The sequence below is a fragment of the Microcebus murinus genome, chromosome X, assembly GCF_040939455.1.
Source record: "Microcebus murinus isolate Inina chromosome X, M.murinus_Inina_mat1.0, whole genome shotgun sequence".
Taxonomy (NCBI): domain Eukaryota; kingdom Metazoa; phylum Chordata; class Mammalia; order Primates; family Cheirogaleidae; genus Microcebus; species Microcebus murinus.
Genome location: NC_134136.1, coordinates 86036062 through 86052357, shown reverse-complemented (window position 1 = coordinate 86052357; position 16296 = coordinate 86036062). Strand labels below are relative to the sequence as shown.

Below are 16296 nucleotides of genomic sequence, written 5' to 3'. Positions count from 1 at the left end.
GGAAACATAATAATAAGAGTCATAGGTAGAATCAGAAAGTAGCAAGCAGCCTAACCAGCCAAAAAAATCCTCTGCATGCATTATCATATTTTTAAATCAGACTTACAATATGTTTACCCTCTGTATCAACAGTCAATTGAACTTTATGGTAAATTTTATTTGAGGATTACAAAACTGATACCAATTCAGAATCTAATAAATTTAATTTTTCCTCTGGACAATTAGTCTCCATAGGTATAACATCCTGAGGAGGGCATAAATTAAACTTGAGAAACATTTGATCTTTAATATTTTAAAGGCAAAGTTATAAAACTAATTTACCTACAACTTGTAGCAAAATATAAGCATTATTAACAATTAAGCTAAGGAGGAAATTTAGTAATTTATAGTAAGGTGGCTGATAAATTATTCATTATATTTCCTTTTGGATAAATCCATAACTGATAAAAATTATACTTAGTAAGTTCTAAGTCTATAGGAAGCAGAGAAAGACTTTTATGATTGGGATGGATATCTGCAGCATGTGGCCTGAAAAGATAGAGTATCTTATTTAGTATTTCTTTAGGCTTTTGTGTGTCCCTCCTTCATCTGGAGGGTCTAAACTAATTCCATCCCTCAGAATTGGCCCTTACAATCTGGCACGCCCCCTCTTCCTGCGATATTCCCTGGGCTTAGAGGGAGGACATTTGAACAGGGCTTTGGCAGATTCTATGGTTTTAAGGTCCCAGAGATCAGGTAAACTTGCTAATTACTTAAAATTTGTCAGGACTCTGGAAAACAAAATAAAAGAATTAGTAATGTTTTAAATAAAGAATCTTTATATGAAAATTTAGTTCCATCTCATGAGGTTTGAATTAGCTATACTCATGGTCATATCAGATTTTTAATTAAAGTCTTGGAACTTCGTTTTGTTTTAGTCCAGTGGTATACATAATCTCCAAAGTTATTAGAAACCAGTATTTAAGTGGATTTGTCAGTCCTTTCCATGGCCTTTACTTGAAGAAGCCAATTTTAGACTTAGCCAGAAAGAACCATTTTCTGAGATGAATCAAAGTAAAATAATAACTTAAAAGATGATAAAACTTGACCAGCCATGGTTACAGAGAGTCCAAATTGGTTATTTTGTGACATATAGCAATTGACCTAATAATCATAATTATTACTGATAACACATACCAACACGTCAATATTTTACAATACTAGTATATTAATAACATACTTATAAGTACAGCCCAAAGAAAGTTAAACACCATTTTATATTTGACAATGTTCCCTGGATAGTTAACACATTAAAATAAATCTAAAGTCTGTCTTAGACTTTTGGTGATCCTAATGTGTAAAAAGCTAGTTTAAGGTCAAAAGGCTGGATTTAGAATTTAAGTTTTGGAAAGGTTGTCAAATATCAAAGGCTTAAAGCATATATAATCACAAACCACTATAAAATAATTTAACAAAGAGATAGACATCAAATAAATCTAAAGGTGATAACGTTATATGGATACAAATCTTAACCCTTTTTTAGTTTTTCTAGTTAGTCAAAACCTGTTTTACCAATGCATAAAATGCCAATTATCAAAATTAAACAAAAACCTTTTGTACTACATTACCTTTTTATATTAAAAGGAAAAAAAAGTTATAGAATCAAAGATAAGTACACATCATGTCATTTCATTAAGAGTAAATTAATATTGACAGAAATCTTTGTTTTAGCCAAAATTCTTTTAGTAAATTTTGTTTCATAAACTTTATCCTCACCTGTACGTCCCTTTCACCATCTACAAAACATACCTTAAAACTTTCGATTTTGTCCTAACATTCCCTTTTCCTGAATAACCAGTCATTTTAGGACAAAAATTTCATGCAAGATCCTTTCTTTACATTATTCTTTTTGTTTAACCTTTCTTACCAAAAATATATTTCTATATTCATTGTCCTTTTACATCTTTTTCTTACACAAGTGGAATTTTGATTTCCTTTCTAAATTTATTTTGATTTAACCCTTAAATAACCTCTGAATTAGACAAAGTTATACATTTTAATAAGAACATTCTGTTTTATAACTTTTCTTATTAAAAAAATCTATGTTTTTGGTACACCTTATATATAGAATTACACACATTGACTAGAATTCTTATTTTTAGTAACTTTAAATTTTAGTGAAAGCTTAAAAAGTCATGAATTGTTTATCATAAGACACTTGTCATGAAACAAAATTGTAGGTTACTATAAAATTATAGCCAAATTAATAATTTAAATATATAATTTTTTTGCCAAAATCATATTTTTTTTGAGAAAGGAGACTCAGTGTCTCAAACAAGTATAAGACCTACTAGACAGACTAGAGTACAAGTTATAAGGAAGCTGAATCTGTGTATTTTTTTCCTTCTTTTTTGCAGTTTATTAAAAGGTGAAAAATTTTTTGTTATTTCTATTAATATCATATGACAATCTAGTTTAAAAGAGAAAACCAAATTTCATTGTATTAGTGTATTAATGATCAAAGTTAATTTTAATAAAATCTTATAAACAAATCTTTCTAATTTTAAACAATTTGACTATAAGTTGAGACTTTTATAAACCTCTTATAACCTTTAACTTTTATATCCACTTAATTTTTAATGGTCATTTACATATTGAAAAAGTAGTTTCAAAAACCAATAAATTAAACAAAATAATGGACTTAAACAGAACTCTAGAACAGATAGGCCTGACTGACATTTACAAGACATTCTACCCCCAAACCACTGAATATACGTTCTTCTCATCAGCTCATGGGGCATTCTCTAAGATTAACCATATCCTAGGACACAAAGCATGTCTCAAACAATTTTTTAAAAAAATAGAACATATACCATGTCTCTTTTCAGATCACCATGGAATAAATGTAGAAATCAACCCTAACAGGAGCTCTCATTTTTACACAAAATCATGGAAACTAAACAACCTTCTACTAAATGATCACTTCATAAATGAGGAAATCAAGATGGAAATCAAAATATTTTTTTTTTGAACTAAATGACAACACAAGTTATCAAACACAAGTTATCAAAACCTGTGGGACACAGCTAAAGCAGTCCTGAGAGGAAAGTTTTTTTCCATAAATGCCTATAAACAAAATTATCTTTTAACAAAACTAATACTGATGCTGTATAACATTTTATTAAAAGAATTTTTGTACAGAGTTGTTCTTCTTTTATCTAGAAGTTTTAATCACACGTACTAATCATAATGTCAACTCTTAGAAAAACTTAGGAAGTTAAAGTAACTTTGAACTGTTAGTCACCAATTGTATTAGTATTCCTAAATATAAAGCTATGAAGGTATAAACTTAAACTTATATTTAAGAACTGATGTTCTAGTACTTTACCTTATAAATGACCCATTTATAAGCGACATATAATGACATTTTATGATTATCTTTTTTTTTTAACTTAACATAATGACTTTAAGATTTTAAATTACATGAAAACTTTATTTGTATTTACTGCATTTGTATTTATCTAATTCATCTATATTAGCAGCTTACTTAGATCCTAGCTATTTAAAAGTTTAAGTTACTTTATTAACCATTTTTATACCCTGTAAATTAGATATATAAAACAGAACACGGATTAAAATACAAACTCAAATCTTATCAGAAACAATAAGCATTTAAATAAGACTTGTTATTTTAAACAAAATATAACATCACTTCTAAATTTTGTAAACATAGTAGTCATTTTAGAATATCTTGTTTAAAGGTATTTGCTAATTAGATCCTTCCAAAACATCACATCCCCAAACAAAATCTATTGGCATCATAGGGGAATGTCTCTCTCTGGCACCCAAAGTTTGGGAGCAAAGGCCACTGTTCTCCTAAAGGCTTGCTGAAAATCTACTGACATTAAAATTAATAGGATAAATAAGAGAAAGACTTAAAACTTATACATGGACGCTTTTAGAATGAACACAAAGATGCAGGGGAAATTGTCCATTTTTTATGTTTAAAGTATGGACAGCTGTGTAGAAAGATGATTGGACAAAAAGGATATGAGCTAATTCCAACAGGCTTAGTGGTAGAACCAGCAAGGCATTTTATATTTAGATTTTGCTTGGCCTCTTAAGTGTGCATTTTTCCCTTCTGGGTGTAGGACAAAGGCCTTTCTGGCATGGGGTTTTACAGGAAAACAAAGTAGGTCAGATAATTGCTTTATGGCCATTTTACATAGAATAATTTTAGGTTTTATGGCTAGCTTCAGAGAAGAATTGGCACAAGAGGCGAGCAAGGTCAGAAAATTTTGCTTCTGAAGCCTTTATTTTAAGCTAGTTTTTTTTTAATCCCATCAACATAAGATCTCCTGGCTGTAGACTGAGGAAAAAACTTTCAGCACCATTTGTTAGCACCTCAAACAATGATACAAAGTGGTAACATGCTTTTTACATGAGGCTCAAGATTAAGCTGTTAAAAAAAAAATCTAAATGGTTTTAAAACAATTTTTAGTGCATAAACTTGAGCACATTTATAGAGTAAGATTACTTTGAGATTCTCATGGATTTTAACCATCATTCATTTTTTATATTAAAATTGCTATATAAAAATTAATAATTTAGAATTTTTTTCCTAGGCAAAAACTGTTACAGTAACATAATGTACTCATAACCAGCTAGATTGTAAAGAGTAGGACAAAAATGGGCAAGACCAAGGTAAAACTAAAGCTTTCAATTTGAGTTCTTTACAACTTTCAAGATAACTTTGAAACCCTAACATTACTGTTAATATTAGATGATAGTGAGTTAAACACACCTTGTGTACCTCTCTACAGGCATCAAATCAGTGGAAGTAAACTATATCCGCAGTTAGGATTAAAAGACCAAAACAAAAACAAAATTTTTTTTTTTACACCTTTGACGATTAAATTTTGTTTTTTGCTCTACTTGTTTTATTTATTCTAATTTGCTGACACTTAGGCACATTTGCATTTTTACCTTAAAGTTAAACACGTAAGTATTTTTGTTGGTAACCCAGATTCAGTTATCATTTGACCAAATATTAAATTTACTTTACTTATCAAAAATCACACATTCTTTTTCTTTGGCTGAGTTTACATTTTTATCAAACCTTTACATCTTAAGAACTTAAAAATGTCCAGTAAAACCCAGGCAAAAAACAAATGTATGCTGACAATTTGAAAGCATTTTTACTATTACTTTACTAATAACACCTTTTTATTTATTTATTTAATAATAACACAGCTTATTTACCAAAGATTACTAAATTCACATGAAGCATTTGGGTTTAATTTATGAGCGCTCCCTTAATTTTAAACCAGTCCGACACCATACAAGCACAAACACATAATACATGGACATAAAACATACCGAAACATATACACTCTCTCATACACATACACACAAAGTTCTAATAAATTTTACCCTAGAACTTTAGCCATGACACGGTAACACAGACTCACCAGTCTGTAAAAGAAAGCTGGATCTAAATTTCTTCTGATGAGACTGGAACTTGTTTACACGGCAAACTTTAGTTGACCTGATAGGTACTTAATTAGGCCTATGGATCAAAGTTTTGGGTAAAGCAGTTTCCATGGCAGTTTGATTTTTTTTTTCAGTTAAAAATGGGTTTTCTCTGTTAGCATTTTAGCTAGAACTGGCTGCAGGGTCTCCAGGTAGCCTTTCGATTGTAAATACCACAAACAATGAGTTATCTTAACATCAATATAAAAAGTTAGCAGATTTTAGAGTAGCCAGAAAGGAAGAGAGAGATGGCTTGAGACATTTTAATAGTGGGGGGGGGGGTCGTTGACCATTTCAGCTCTTAATTTTTCTTGATGTAATTTTGCCCTTTCTTAAACACTTGTGCACAATAATTAGCTATAACCAGTTGGAGCCCTAGAAAACCTGGCATGCCTTTGAATCTTTTCATTTACAAAAATACTTGCAAGTAGAGGTACCACAAACCAACTGGGGTGCCCCCAAAGGAGTCATTTTCCTTGCCCTTCCTCGTTTTTTTTTTTTTTTTTTTTAAGAATTTGTTTCTCTTTTTTTTTTTTTTTTTTTTCAAGGAACCGAACTGTGGTCTAGGGTTTGGTATCATGGATCACAGTGTGCTGCTTGTGGGTGGGGCTCCTCAATGTTTCACCATTGAGTCGGTCCCACCCTCTTAAGTATCTCAGTTTCTCTCTCCGGGGTCTAGAACCTCCTAGAGGGCTCAAAACGCTGAGTGATCAGCTCTTATGTGCGTTTCCTGAACGAGCCTTCTTTTAATTAATTTGTTGGGGGGTTCCCTGTGGGGCTACTCCCGCCTTGGGGAATCTTCCCAGGCAACTCCCATTCAGGGCCCTGGTCACCCAGGGCTGCCTTAGGTCTGGGAGGAGTAAGCTGCCCCTTTTCTTCAGAGCTGAGAAACTCAGTCTCTCATCTACAAATAGGACAGTTGGGTTCCTTGCCAAATGTGCAGATAAGCCAATTGAAATTAGTTTTGAGAGGAAAAAAGGCAACGGAGAAAGCCCTTTAGAGTGCACCTCCAAACCTAAATTAGGATCCCAAACAACAATTCCTAGGAAAACAACCAGCTCAGAATAAACCAAGAACATCAACCAAAAGCGGGAGGTCCGGATCACAGGAGGACTTACCAGTTGCCGCCAAAGGAGAAGCTCAGAGTCGGAGGCCTAAAAGGGCCATGCCAGTACCTGGCGCCGAGTCCGCGCTGCTCCTTAGGCGGCCCTGAGTCTTCTCTGAGGTCCTGCCGACTACGCCAAAATTGTCGACGGAAAAAAGCCAAACTCTGTAAGATAATTTTAAAGAGATTTATTCTGAGCCAAATTTGAGGACCATGACCCGGAGCCACTGTCAAGAGGCCTTGGGCAAGTGGACTCGCTGTGGCTGGGTTACAGTTCAGTTTTATACATTTTCAGAGAGACAGGGGTTACAGGCAAAGTCACAAATCAATACATGAGAGGCATACATTGGTTTGGCCCAAAAAGGTGGGACATCTCGAAGCGGGGGGGCTTATAGGTTATAGGTGGGTTTAAATATTCTTTGGCTGGCAATTGGCTGAGAGAGTTAGACTTTATCTAGAAGACCAGAAAGGATATGCTTACTTTAAGATAAGGGTATGAGCACTCTGGGAGGTCCAGACAGGAGGACATTTTAAATTTACAATAGGCACCTGCTAGGATGCTTGAGTTAAGATATTTTAAATTTATGATAGGTATCTGCTAGGATGCTAGAGTTAAGACAGGGGCTTCTTATCTTTTAGGTGATGTTAATGCCATACCAGAATCAGGTCAGGAAGTAAACCACTGCTTCGTTTGGTTAACAAAAGCCGCTTAGTGGGAATTTACCCTTTGTCAGCCTGACCCTGCTGGCCTCCTTACCATTTGCCAGCCTAACCCAGCTGGCCTCCATAGGAAGGAGTTTTTAGCAAAAAATTAGAGTTCAGTCCTCAAAACTAAGACGAATTTTTTACTTATGCATGGTTTCGCAAACATTGCTCTAAAAAAAATCATTTGAAAGATAATCACAAGCCAGACCATGCGTTTGAAAGACTGAGGATGTACCTGCACAATAAAAATAAATCACGAAGTGTCAAAGTGAAATGTCAGAAATAGCCAGCCATCAGAGTTAGTACTCAAGGAAATCAGACATTTCACACTTACTAACCTAACACATCTGTGCTCATTCACACTCTTCGCAGGTTTTTAACTATAAAGTTAATTTGTTTAAAGAAGAAGTTGAAGGCCGCATGGTGCGGGCTCCAGGCTTTGGAACTTTCCCTTTTCCCTTGGCGGGGCGTCCTTGGCTTAGGGAACCAAAGACCAGGAGGGCGGACTCCTGGCTGGGCCGCCACCTCTTAGCCCTCACAGGCGGCACCAGGCGCCATGGGCTTCCCCGGCTACCACCGAGATGCCGAGCCTCCTGCCGTCCTAGAGAGGACGCGGAGGGAGGGCCAGGGCCTCTCCAGCTCCGCGCGGCCACATCCGGTCCTGACTATGGCCAGACTGTGTGTCCTGCAGGGGGCGTCCTGGCTGTGCCCTAGACCGGGGCGGAACCTGGCACCCCCGCCCGCGTTGTAGCACTTTCCGGGTTCCGAAGTAGTGGCTGACGGTGCTGCCAGGGGAGAGCCAGGCGTGGAACGGCCACAGCTGTCGGAGAGCGGCCAGGAAGGAAGCCGAGGTCCTGTTCACGGGGAGCAGGGGGAAACTGAGGCGGGCGGTGTGAGGAGGGGCACGGCTCTGGGGATGAGGTGAGGGGCCAGAGCTCTGGGAAACGGTAACAGTAGGGGCTTTGCTGTGTTCACTCATTCATTTTTCAAATGAGAAACGAATGCCTGTGTTCCAGGTCCTTTGCGAAATGTTGAGGAATAAGCGACGAAAATGCCAGACAAGATCCTTGCCCTCACCGAGTTCCGGGAGGGAGACTAACAAACAGATAAAGGACACGTGCGTTAATGTCAAGTAGTGACAAATGCCAGAAAGAAAGGAACTAGCTGAAGCCATAGAGCATGGTAGGAACTTCACTGTCAGGGAAGGCCCCTTGGAGGAGGGGTTATTTAAGCTGAGCCTTGAAGGCTGGGAAGAAACCTCTACAGGGATTGACAGGGAGAACCTTTGAAGCAAAGGGACCAGGAGAATAAAGGCCTTGCCATGGGGAGGAGATGGACGTTCCAAGAGCTGACATGACATGCCTGTGCGTGGCAGGGAGATGAGGCTAAAGACGTGGGACTATGGGGGCAGGAGTAAGCAGGACAGGTGTCGGGCACAGTGGCCTGAGGCTTCTCCTTGGTGCCCTGTGAAGGGTGGAGAATGGGGAGGTCGTGGTGATAGTCCAACCTTCCTCACACTCCTGCTCCTCTGTCAGCTTGTGACCTGTGGTGGGTCAGGCAGGCTTTCTGGCCGCACTCAAAGGCCCGCACCTCAGTTCCTCCTAGAATAGGCCAGTTTTTCTGTTCTCAGCTAACAAAGCCCCAGGCTAGCCATAAACATGAGCACAAACCTCACCAGTAGAGCAAGGACAGAGCTTTCCAAGGATTCAGATGATCCTCATTAATGGTTTTCTCAAAGACTTAGTGAAGGGATTGCCTTCTGATAACAAACAGCTGGAAGTGGGGTGGGTATACATCTCACATAGAATAAACCCACTCAACATTTCTATCTCAAAAATTAAAAATAAGTTGAAGATTATTGATGAGGGAGTTTCTAGCCTATAAATGAAAAAAAACGAATAAACGTTTGGAAATTGTTACTTATTTTGAAAATGTGGTCCATGAATAAGTTTTAAGAGGGTTGTGAACCTGTGCTTAATTTTATGTGTCTATTGGCATTATTGTGAGGAGAATTTCCATGAGGTTAAGAACCACTTGTATAAAAGGTAATTAGATGCAGAGTAAATAAATATGCTTTAATTTGAATATCTCTCTCAACCCTTGATGAGCATATTTATTAATTATATTATTGATAGGTTGTCCTTCTTGTACTATTTTGTTTTTTAGGAATATCATTTTCATAGAATGAATTTCAGTGATAAAGTGAAGAGTTGTTTGAGGTAAATATTAATAGTGCGTTTTGATTGACGTCAAGGGTTTGAATCTTAAAAAAAAAACAATTTGGACATGTCCAATGGGCAGGTGTTCCTGTGGCTCCACTTCCAAAGATGGAACAACTTGATCATAAAAAGAGGAATACTGAATGCAATTTAGCAAAACATTTTGAACATATAGAAACCCACAAGTTACTGTTAATACACATTTATGAGACAATTAGGGAATTTGAAGATTGACTGTGTATTGGAATATAGTAAGAAATTATCATCTTTTTGGTGTGATAGTGGCAATGTGATTATGTTAAGAAGAGGGGCTAGAGGGGTGGGGAAAATATAAAATAAAAAGAAGAAGTCCTTATCTTTTAGAGATACATATTGGAGTATTTATGAATAAAATAATATATTGCCAGGGATTTATTCAAAATAATCCAAGGCTGGGGTCAGGGCAGGCAGTAAGGGTAGGATGAAATATGATGGGTCATATATTAATAATTATTGAAGCTAAGACAACAGTCTCTCTACTTTTCAATGCGTTTGAAATTTTCCTTCGTAAAAACACAAAAACAATTTAATGAGTTCAGAGTCAAGAATTGATTTGATACCGAAAGAATAAAAAGAAAAAAATATCAAAGACAAAACAACCAATGAATTGGTCAACACTACAATGTAACTAGAGTATTCTTCCCTCTTTACTCTAGAAATGAACAGTTAGAAAGATGGAAGCATTTGCCCCACCTTTTTTGTATGCACTGAATTTTAGAGTAATCAAATAGCCATAATTGATGTGGGAAAACTCTTTCTCTCCTCTCTCTCTCTGTTTTTCTTTAGAGATGGGGGTCTCAGCCAGGCTAGTCTCAAACTCCTGGGCTCAAGCGCTCCTCCTGCCTCAGCCTCCCAAATAGCTGGGACTATAGGTGCACACCACCATACCCGGCAAGGGAAAACTCTACAAAGGCATCGTAGCTGATAAATCTGGCAAGAATGTTCACATTAGAAAGTCTCCACTTGCAATCCTTTGTGTGATAATTGATTCAAACAAGGATGATCAATAGATGAAACCATTAGGTTTAGGTGGAAGTTTGGTGAGGAAATTTACAGGAGGGGTCAAGCTTTTCCCTCATAGATCCTCTGATCAATCTTAGCATCACTAAAAGAGACAATTACCATGTGCCACCTGGCTAACGCAGTCAGTATAAAGTACACAGCAGCACCTATGAAACAATACTCGTCCTCAAAGAGCTGACCTCGAATCTAGTAAAACCTCTAGAGGTAACAAGTTAAATAACAGGATAAATGACCGCCTTTTACAGCAAATCAAAATCATTGAAAAAAGGGCAGAGGGAGTTATGTGTATGTGTGAGTTATGGTATATTTTAGACTTAAGCAGAGTGAGCACCTTATGTGGAACAAATAAAACTACAGACTTAGTTTTGTGGTTTCTAAAAACTCTGGCTATTTGATGAAAACAAGGAACCATTGTTAATTTTTTGAAGTATAATATGGTAATGCAGGAAAATATCCACTTTTTAGAGAGTAATATTGAAGTATATGGGCACGAAGGAACATGGTGTCTGGGGTTTGCTTTAAAATACTTAGAAAAATAGATTAAAAGGGAAAAAGAAGGGAGAGAGCTGAAATGGCAAAATCTTGATGATTGTTCAGTGTGGTGATAGGTGTGGAGATTTCCTATACCATTTTCTCTACTTTTGCACATTTTGGAAAACTTTATATGGTAAGGAGGTGTTATTACCATGACACAGGAAGTTAAGTCCATTATCATTTTCAGCAAAAGTTTCAGAGATGTGAGAGGTAAATGTACTCAGAAACTCTTATTCCCATGCACTAGGTTTATAGTATTGATTATTTGCTTTAGGCAGCAGTAATTAAAGTCCCCACCCAAAAAGACCAATGGGCTGGTGGGCAAGATACATTTTTATTGAAAATTCTAAATTCAGCTAACCAATCAATGAACCACATTTAGATACACAATGTAAGAGAGGGAAACAGTTGGCTACTTTGTGTCCCAAACTACCTTTGCCATGGTCTTGAGTCCCTGGAAATATTTGGTAGAGCATCCTGGTAATACTTCCCATAAACTCTTGGATTTCAAAGCCCACACAACCAGCAAATTCCTGTTTCTCAAACTGCAGGGTACCCTTTGCTCTCCAGTGGAGATTTGTAGCAGAGATAAAACAACCCACTTAAGAGCATCAGGAAGGCAGCTATACTTGCCACTAAAGCGGCATTCCCGCTTTCCTGGGTATCTGGCCTGAAAGGCACTTGGAAAGATGGCGGGAAGGCAATCCCCTGTAAATTTTTGATAGAGTAGTAATTCTGGAGCACGGCAAGTGTGATACAGAGAGCAGCAATTAAATTCAGCATCCCCGAAAGAAGGAATGGATTGCAGGCATGCTTCTGAGGGATTCCCATGTATACATTCCTAAGTGCAAAGATGCTGAAGACTCTCCCCAGGAGCCCTAGAATGCTGGCAATCAGCAGGAGGTGTTGAGCACTACGAATCTCAAACGGAAGAAAGTCATCATCGTAGGTGTACAGATGACAAACTTTGGCTATGCTGGTGTTGGTGTCATGATGGTAGATGCAGACTCTCCACATTCCCACACAGGCAACACCAGTGGGGAAGAACGTGGGGTCGTCCATGTGCCACACTCGCCACTCCACAAGGCCCATGGAAGTTGTACAGAGGATCCATCCTAGGATGCCGATAGTGAAACCAGACACTTGGTGATTGGGGCCATTGATGAGCAGAGTCATGGTGGCAGCGTGCCCAGGGTAACTGCAACGACACAAGACATGGTGAGGTTGGGACCCTTGGGCCTGGGACAGCACCCCCATGGGTGAGCAGAACCAGCAGGGAATTCCTATATTTGAGAAAGGAGACAGTTGTCCCTGCTGCTTTGCTGACAGGAGTACAGCCTTTCGCAAGCCTTCAGAAGGGCCATTTGGCAGTACTTACCAAAGCCTTAAAATGCACAGACCTTCAAACAGGCTGTTTCACTTCTGGGCATTGGCCCAAGGATATAATTAAGACTGGCCAGAAATATATAGCTACAAAGATTTTCATCACAGCACTGTTTGTAATATTCAAAAATGGGAAACAACATCAAGTCCAACAGTAGGGCTCGGTTAGATAATTTATGCTATATCAATGCAGTGGAGCTATATGCCGACATAAAAATGTAAGTAGGATCATACAGTATGTAATATTTTGTGGTTGGCTCTTTTCACTTGGCACGTTTTCAAGGTTCATGCATGTTATAACATGTATGAGAAGTTTGTCCCATTTCATTGCTGAATTGTATTCTGCTGTATAGATAGATATACCACCGTTTGTTTATCTATTCACCAGTTTTTTGATGTTTCAGTTGGTTCCATGGAATGGTTATTATGAATAATGCTGCGATGAACATTTGTATATAAAACTTTGTGTGGATATATGCTCCTGTTTCTCTTATGGAATACCTAGGTGTGGAGTTGGTGCTTCACATGGTAAGTGTGTATTTAACTTCTTCAAAATTGCTAAACTGTTTCCCCAGTGGCTACACCATTTTACATGGCCATCAGCAGTGTATGAAGGTTCCAGTTTCTTCTCCAACATTTGTTATTTTTAGTCTTTTTTATAATAACCATTCTAGTTAACATTATATATGACCAAAGGAAGATACTTTGATATACTTTTTTCACAGTATATCAAGTATCAACAGCATGTTACAAAATAGGATGCACAATACATCACAGATACGAGTTGAATTGGAAGGCTGTATGCTAAATTACTAAGAAATTTCCAACTGTGTTCGAGGGATTATAACTTTTTAAAGCTATTTGTATTGTGAAGAATCACATACATATAGGAAAGTATAGAACGTCTACGTGAGCGGCTCAATGAATTATGACGGGGCAAATACCCATGTAGCCACTACTTAGTTTAAGGTATGCAGTATTTCACTTCCTGAATCTAAAATGCAGGTAACAAAACCATAAGTATATACAGTAATATAATCTGATTTTTGCTAATAACATGTGCTGGGAAGATACAAAACAAGATACATCTGAATACTGGGGTTACTAATGATTTTTCTTTTTCTGTTTTCAGGTTAAAGACTATTACTTTTTTACTTACAAAAAAAAGGGTGGCACATACAAAGATACAAGCAGAGAAATGTACTTGTTAGTGACTATCGAGCAATAAAAACATGGGTGTCTTCCAACCCAATCTCCCACCTCTTGGAATCAATTCTAGGGGACAAATCAGACAGTGTGATCAAAGGGCCTGGGCAATGATGATCACAAGCAGTGTGATTGATACTAGGGGTAAGAGAAATCGGAGACCAGTAGTATGTGGATCAATATCCATGCTTAAGTAAATTTCCTAATGCCACCTGACAGAGCATATTTTTCAACCGTTTACAATGAATTCTTCAAAAACATTGTAATGACAGGAAATCCTCACTGTATGTTCAGTAGGGAAACGGATGCAAAAGAATGTATAATAATATGTATGTCATTATGTTCTGAAGGAAGCATATGGGTGTGTTTGTGTGTGTGTGTGTGTGTGTGTGTGTGTGTGTGTGTGTGTATTTGTAACTGTCAGACCCCAGTTTTCTTTTTAATAGACAGCTACTTACATAGGCATAAAAGTTTGTAAGGCAGTATTTTGGAATGTCATCTCTGGGTGGGAAAATACTCATTTTCCACTAGGTATGGTGGCATGCCCAGAGAGAGCATTGGCCCTAGCCTTGGCTTTCTTGAATGCCATGCAGTTGCTCATCCCTGCCTCTTCCCCTCCTCAAGTGAAAGCTTCCCTCTGGTCTCTGTCATCATTGTTGGTACCTCTCCAGCTTGCCTTTGAGATACTCCACTCCTAATCTCTGTCACCCCAAGCCAGAAGAACAACCCACCAGGTGAGAAACCCAGGCCAGTATGGACATTTGTGGACTGACTGACCCAGATGAGGGGTCCTCATAGTCCAAAGCCTTATATTTCCGGGTGCCCCAAAACCCACCAGTCCGAAGTTTCTATTGCCAGCTACATCCTATCTGCTCTCATGCCATTGAGGTTGACTTTGGTAGGCCAGCCACTTGCAAGGTTTTAACATCTCAACCTAGAATTTTCATTTGAAAGGTTAGAACAATCTTGATTTTTACCTTTTTTAAAAAAACAAGTACTTTTAGACTGACAAAAAATATTGCAAAATAATATTGAGAATTCTTCTGTACCCTTCATCCAGCTACTCCTCATGTTATGATCTTACATAACCATGGTACTATTAGCAAAACCTGGAAGCTCTTATTTCAATTGCACCATTTTCCCCATTAATACCCTTCCTTTCTCTGGTCAAGAAACCAGTCCAGGATCTCACATTGTTTTTTTGCTCTGTCATCCAGGCTAGAATGCAGTGGTGTGATCATAGCTCACAGCAACCACAAACTCATGGGTTCAAGCGATCCTCCTGCCTCAGCATCCTGAGTAGCTGGGACTACAGGCGTGTGCCACCCCACCCAGGTGATCTTTCAATCTTTTGTTAGACGGGGTCTCCCTCTTGCTCAAGCTGGTCTTGAACTCTTGACCTCAAGTGATCCTCCCAACGTGGCCTCCCTGAGTGCTGGGATTAGAGGCATGAGCCACCTTACCTGGCCCCCACGTTGTTATTAGTTGTTATATCTCCTTAGTCTCCTACAATCTATGACGGTTCCTCAGTATTTCATTGTCTTTCATCACCTTGACACTTACAAAGAATACTAGCAGATGTTTTTTAAAAGGTCCATCAATTTTGACTTGGTAGATGTTGTTGCATGACTGAAAAGAGGTTATGAATTTTGGTATCAAAATGCTACTATGAAATGATACTGTGGGAGGGGAGACATGGGCAATATACGTAATCTTAACATTTGTACCCCCATAATATGCTGAAATAAGAAAAAATTAAAAAATAAAGGCCAGCCTAAACTTAAAAAAGAAAGAAAGAAAGAAAGAAATAATACTGTGTCTTCCCAGTGCATCACACCAAGGGGCTCATGAAGCCTATATGTCTTCTTACTGGTGATGTTGACCTTGATCTCTTGGTTAAGGGAATACCTGCTGATTTCACCAGAGTAAAGTTATCTTTCTTTTTACTTGATCATTCTCTTTCTTACATATTATGGGGGAATTACTTGGAAACTATACAAATTCTTTGTCCTCCACCTTTCCCCCACTGATTTTAGTATCCATCAGTGGATTCTGCCTGCAACAACTGTTACCGTAGTATTCTAATTGTGATTTTGTGTCTCTTTTTTCTTCTATACTTATTGGTTGGAATTTCTTTGTAAGGAAGAGTTGTCAGTCCTCCCCCATTTACTTATTTATTCAAGTACTGAGATCAGCATGGCGATTTATTTATTTTGTGGATAAAATTCAATACTACTATTACCTATTTTGTTTCTTTCTTTTTTCTTTTGGAGACAGAGTCTCATTCTGGTGCCCAGGCTAGAGTGCCATGGCATCAGCCTAGCTCACAGCAACCTCAAACTCGTGGACTTAAGCAATCCTCCTGCCTCAGCCTCCCGAGTAGCTTGGAATACTGGCATGCGCTACCATGCCTGGCTAATAACAAATTAGTATGCTTTTGCTCCTGTTCACCTGCTGTGTATTTTATAGACTCAAATTATGAAAACTTTGGGTGGCAGTAGGAAAATTCCCTTCACCCCTACCAAGAAGTGCACTGCATTTAGCATTCTGTAATTCGCTTTTATGTTGGCT

The 16296-nt window shown here is 37.9% G+C and overlaps 1 long non-coding RNA gene across 2 annotated transcripts; it reads left to right on the top strand.

The window, feature by feature from the left end:
- Nucleotides 1–7935: 7935 nt before the first annotated feature.
- LOC142865781 (uncharacterized) lies at nt 7936–15992 on the top strand. Of its 2 annotated transcripts, none has more exons than XR_012915909.1 (3): nt 7936–8172; nt 12164–13047; nt 13652–15992. It is a non-coding gene; the product is annotated as an uncharacterized LOC142865781 (long non-coding RNA). The 2 variants fall into 2 exon arrangements; XR_012915908.1 differs by lacking the exon at nt 7936–8172 and having other exon boundaries at nt 12216–12354; nt 12924–13047.
- The last annotated feature ends 304 nt before the right edge of the window (nt 15993–16296 follow it).